Source organism: Myxocyprinus asiaticus, chromosome 39 (genome assembly GCF_019703515.2).
Source record: "Myxocyprinus asiaticus isolate MX2 ecotype Aquarium Trade chromosome 39, UBuf_Myxa_2, whole genome shotgun sequence".
Taxonomy (NCBI): Eukaryota; Metazoa; Chordata; class Actinopteri; order Cypriniformes; family Catostomidae; genus Myxocyprinus; species Myxocyprinus asiaticus.
Window position 1 is genome coordinate 31,151,579 of NC_059382.1, and position 6,172 is coordinate 31,157,750.

At 38.0% G+C, this 6,172-nt stretch overlaps 1 pseudogene; it reads right to left on the reverse strand.

Moving 5' to 3' along the window:
* Positions 1-662: 662 nt before the first annotated feature.
* On the reverse strand, positions 663-5,007 carry LOC127429977 (olfactory receptor 52K1-like; annotated as a pseudogene).
* Between the last annotated feature and the right edge of the window lie 1,165 nt (positions 5,008-6,172).

Sequence of the window (6,172 nt, forward strand, 5' to 3'; positions counted from 1 at the left end):
GCAGAGCCTTAGAAGCTCAGAGCAGCTCTTTGTTTGCTTTGGTGGACAGCGGAAAGGAAACGCTGTCTCCAAACAGAGGATCGCCCACTGGGTCATCAACACCATCACGATGGCATATCAGGCTCAGGATGTGCCACCCCCTGTTGGGTTACTAGCCCACTCCACCAGGAGTGTGGCAGCCTCCTGGGCCCTGGCCAGTGGCACCTCTATGGCAGACATCTGCAGAGCAGCAGGCTGGGCAACACCCAACACCTTTGTGAGGTATTATTGTGGCAGACAAGTACAGCATTGATTGGGCAATCACAAACATATCCATCATTTTTACCTGGCTGTAAAAAGAAGAGGCACATGTTTTAGAGGTGAGTTTTTAATATTTTTCTTTATTATTATTATTATTATTATTATATTTTAATATTATTATTATTATTATTATTATTTTTGCAAAAACTTTACTTATTAGCTGTAGGCTATGCTAAACAATCAATACAAATTGTTACATCATTTACATGCAATAACAATCCATAGCATTAAAAGAAACAATGGGAAAATGGGAGATTATGATGAATGAACAATTTGTGGAATTTTCTTCAGTGTTTCACTTGTTTATTTTACCTACTGACCAGGAGCAACTTACCCCTAACCACAGACAATTTGAAAAGTAATTACATTGTGCTCACAAATACACGATTGCTAGGAGAAAAGTTATTTCTTATTCTGTATGACATAAATGCAATCAAGGCAATAATCAAACTACCATAACAATGCTATGAGTAATGCAGGTGTTAATAGCCTTCATTTGGTCCTTACCAGATTTGAATACAGAAGCAAAAATTGCAACACAGGAAACAGTAATCAGAATACAATCTGCAGCTGGTATAAGAAAAGCAGTCAAAAGTCCTACTTAGTTATTAATGGATATACTGAAAGAATGCCATGTGCTCACAACAACAGTGATCAGTAACATTTGTTGCACAAAATGACAATTTTCCTGCCAGAGAGACCATGGTGATATTCTGAATCATGGTGCAACAACTAATTTTAGAAAGTTAGGTATTTCCATATATTTATTATAATAAAGAGGTTTGCATATTGCAAAGTAACGGTTCAGTGTCCTCCACAAAAGCAAAGTAGATTGAAATGTTCCAACATACTGTAATGAATGTAAAAACAATTTTCAAACAACCACCTAAAGTAAGGAGCATGTTGGGTACAAAGAATATAGGCAATATCAAGTCTACAACTGCCATAAGGCCTATTAATACATACATAGGAGATTGTAGAAAATAATGAGATATAATTAAATAAATAAGAATAGAATTAGCTGTGAACTTTTCTATTTTAATATATTCAGCTACACTACAGTTGGATATATTTTACAGTGTTGGACCAAATAGCTACTGCAGTATTGCATACACAATGCATTTCTGTGATTTCACTATTAAAGGAATAGATCAACCCAAAATAAATATTCTCGCAAGATGTTTAGAAGAATATTACAGCCCTGTTGGTCCATACAATGCTAGTGAATGGTGGCCAGAAATTTGAAGCTCTTCTTTCATTTTTGGTGACTCTTTATTCTTTATGCACATCGCCACCTACTAGGCTGGGAGAAGAACTGTTGTATATATACAACAGTTCGTTCTGGTCCTCAAAATCTGATTGGACAAGAGAAGTTCCAAGAGTACTGATGTCACAGAACATTAGCACTCAGACGCTTCACTGTTTGCATCACTCCGCTTGTGTTCGTGATGTTCTAAATTAAAGTGTAGATGCAGTGCAGATGTGTAAAAAGCTAGATATGTCTCTTTACATTTATTTTTGTGACATCACAGATTTTAGCCAGCAGGTGGCGACAAAAGACAATTTTTGTGTGTAATATGAGCCAGTTGAGGTGATGTGCATTGAGTCAGCATCAGTCAGTCAGCGTTTTCATTCGTCTTGGATTACTACAACACTACAAGTAAACAGGTCAACGGCTGATGCCAAGGAATGTAAAGATCATAATGCAACAACACAGAGGACGGCAGAACAGCTAATTTAATTGTTCATTGCACAATTACGAAAATGTCATTTAAAAAAAGAAGAGAAGGGTTGCTTACAGCATTAAATGATAATCTACTGACAAAAGAAAATTTTATACTTTTGTATGATGTTAATGGCTCAAAAAATCTACATTTACTGTGTAAAAAATACCCACATTTCAATCTCGATGACATGAAGAAGGATAAGTGTTTAAATTAATTTTGTGTGAGAAAATATGATTTACCAATCCTGGCATAAATTCTTGCCATTCTCAACAAGATTGTGTGTGATCAGAGAAGTGTTGTGGGAGGAGAGGAGGCACTGTGTGTGCTCATCATTTACTCAACCCCATATTATTCAATGACGTTTATCTGCAGATCTCAAAAGAAGACATTTTGAATAATGTTGGCCCTTCTTTTTAATACAATGGCAGAAGAATCACAAAGTATCCAAAAAGTAGTCCATGTTGCTCAAGCATCATATTCCAAGTGTTTTGAAGGGATACGATAGGTTTGGGTGAGGAACAGCCCAAAACCGTAACCCTTAAATGCATACCATTGGGTCTTTAGTAATTCTACCTCCTTTACCTTATGCCCCAGCTGTTTAGTATTCCTTAACCTTTCTCTTATGAATCATCAATTTGGCAATAAAATAATGGCAAAATAATTGTTTAATTACCAAAAGTGTATCGGGTCTTTATTTACACTAGATATGTAATAGTTTCGCAATATATATTTCCACTAAAAATTTTTCTAATTATTTTATTTCTATTTAAGTTTACCATCACAGAATATCCACTTCTTTGTTTATTACAAGATAAATGAGTGCCATATTCATACAAATTACTTCTACATCCTGTTGATTTTCTGCGCAATGGTGGTGAATTACCAGTATTTTAAATGCTTGTACAAATGCTATTTCTTACTCAAGGTGGCGCTGTTGTTTCAGAGATTGACTTGATTTACATTTGACATTGCTGTTTGATGAAGCAACATGGAAGTAAACTATACAACACATGAACAGTATATGGCTATTGACATTTGGGTGTACTACTGAAATTCTGTAAGCGGTATGTCTGTTAAGACTTAATAAGTGCCTGAGAAAATACATAAGTGTAAATTTTGTGTAGCTATTGTGTTAAGTGTAGCTCAAAATGTGTTATAGATCCAGCTGAGTCTCATAAAATGTTTAGCTGGGAAACAGTGAATCCTGTTCTATCATTTGTTGCATCATCTTTTTGATGTATGAAAAATAAAAACAAATACAAATACAAAATGTAACAGAAAATATTCTATTCTTTTATTTTCTAATTTTGGTCATGCATTTAAGAGTTAAATCATTATTCTGTGAAAATCTTGACATCTGTAACATCCAGTGGTGCAGAACCTCTTCCCCACCACTAGAGGTCGAGGTACTGCACCAATGAATGTTCCAGAAGTCTGTGTCAATACTCAGGTGAGGTCTACATCTGGTGGTGTGGTCGAGGTACTGCACTACTGGATGTTCCAGAAGTCTGTGTCAATACTCAGGTGAGGTCTACATCTGGTGGTGTGGTCGAGGTACTGCACCACTGGATGTTACAAGGTCCATTGCACTTTGCTCTTTCTCACAAGGTGCACATAAAGCTTGCGAGAATTTGTATTGCTTTTATGGAAGAGCTGTGTTAAGCAACGCGAGTTCTCATGTGAACATGCTAAGATAAAATGAGGACCATGTGTGAACGATGCACTCCCATGCTGTGTTTGCCTGCATGCAACCTGTTAAAGGAATAGTTCACTCAAAAATGAAATTTTTTTGATAATTTATTCACCCTCAGGCCATCCAAGATGTATCTGAGTTTCTTTCTTCATCAAAACTGATTGGCTGTGCCCGTGCTGTTTTTCCAGCTAAATCAGGTATGTGTGTGTGGTGGAATGATCTGCCCCTCCGGCTCGACATTCGTCGCCCTGCCTCTTAGGGCCGCCCTTCAGCCAGGCTCATGACAGGAGTTGGGCGGGAGAGTGAGAAGAGGTGCATAATTAATAAGCCTTGTTTTGTCAGCAGTGAATGAAGCACACCTGATGGGAATAACGCTTCATCACCACTGTCTTTAAAATGCAGAGCGCACCTCTTCTCGGGGAGCTGGCTTCAAATCTCCACATGTGCACACACTGGCATCCTCGCAACAACTCATGTTGCCACCGACAGGCTAGATGCCAGGCCGCCTTCCCCTCACGCTTGCCGTGGGCCTGGGAAGACAGGCCAGCAGTGACGCCACCGCCCCTCGCGCCGTGGACCTTGGAGGGGAGCGTGAACGGCTGACTGACCCAGCCCATGCCTGGGCTATCCTATGGACACTACCCCGCTCCTTCACGGAGCCCCGTTTCACCGCGAGGATGCCAGATTCCCCCTTTATTATGAACACTATTCCCCCTTGGACACTTTATTACCCTTTTGGACATTTTACGTTTATTATTGTTTCCAATAAATGCCTCTCTGAGGCTTGATGCCACACCCACTGTGTCTGTCTCTTGCTCACCCTGCCACAGTGTGAAAACTGTGAAATATATATTTCTATATAGTAGCTATAGTAACAAACAAAACATGATACTTATTCTACTGATAGGGTGCCATTGGGTCCTTCTGGCCTTGGACGGCGCTTCCAGTTTATTCGTGGCAAACTGAAAAACACCTCTAAAACACTGGGGCTCAGTAACGGTGGAAAACCATTATATTTGGTAATGTAGCTAATGAGTGTGTGTTCTCACCGGCTGCCTCGGTAATTGTTTCCAACGGTGGGATTGCTATGGTCCAATCGTGGCAGCACAGGCTCTCTGCCTCTGTTGGCATTGGTTGGCATTTACTACATGTGTACCAACATGTCTCCATAGATCTCTGCCTCACCGAGTCTTGTGATTGCGCCACTGCTGCAGCCTCCTCCATCTCCCTCAGTTCCTCATCAGTGTATTCAGGCTCAAATAGGTGGGGTTGGGCGAAAAAATCCATCTCCTCTTCTAAAATCAAAATCCTCAATTTTAAATAGTTTTGGACTGTTTTGGTTTGTGAATGGCGCTTGGTCTGTGGTCTGTGCAAGTTTCTCTTGTAAACAATGACGCGCTTCCTGCTTCCTCCTCCTCCACGTGACGCGTGACTTTACCAACGAGCTTACATCATCCCTCTCATGAGCGCATGCCACAGAGATGTATGGAAGCGAACATTTTTAGTTAAAAAGTATATAAGTATTATTTTGTAATAATCATAATTAAAAATTAATCAATCGTTTGGGTTCAGAAGAACTTTATTTGTCTACCTTCGTCTTGTGGATTATTTTGATGCACTCTAAATATGCATTTTGGACCATCAAGAAAATACATTCACTTGCATTGTGCAAAGGAGGAGGCCTGAAATGAAATCCTAAAAATCTTAAATTCTGTTTTGATGAAGAAAGAAACTCAGATACATCTTGGATGGCCTGAAGGTGAGTACATTTTTGGGTGAACTATTCCTTTAAGTCATGTACATTGTATTAATACAAAAACTTATGGAATAGAAACAGTTATTTATATATATATATATATATAATTTCAAACCACTTCCATTATGTCTGTGATGAGGTTGAGAAAAAAAGGTGTCCACATCAGAAAAAAATAGGAAATAGTAAAAGGGCTTGACACTCAAAAAGTATTTTGATTACTGAAGAGATTACTTTGCATTTTATTGTCATTTGTTTCATTTAATATTTAGTTTATACAGTTGGAAAACATTTATAGATATAAATTATGCGATCCAAAGTGCATTTGAACAGCTGTGAAACACTTTCTTATGATGTGTTAGTGGAATTGAGCAGACAGAGAAGTACGTTTGGAGCAGAAGAAATAGAAATAAACCTTGTGTAAATTGTCAGCTTTACACTAAGCTAAAATGCTATTTCTAGCCATTTTACATGCACATGTTACCAGGCACGATCATATTTTTTTATCAAGAAAATTTGCGTTGGATCGTAATTTCTTTTTTTCTAGTAAGACCTTTGATATTAGGGCAAAAATCTTATTTTTGATAGTAATTTTTGTATTGTTTTCCTTTAAAAATATCTAAAATCCTTAAAACAAGATCAATTTGATTTATCTCGTTTTAGAAACAACATTGCATAAGATATTTAGGTTTTTCAGAG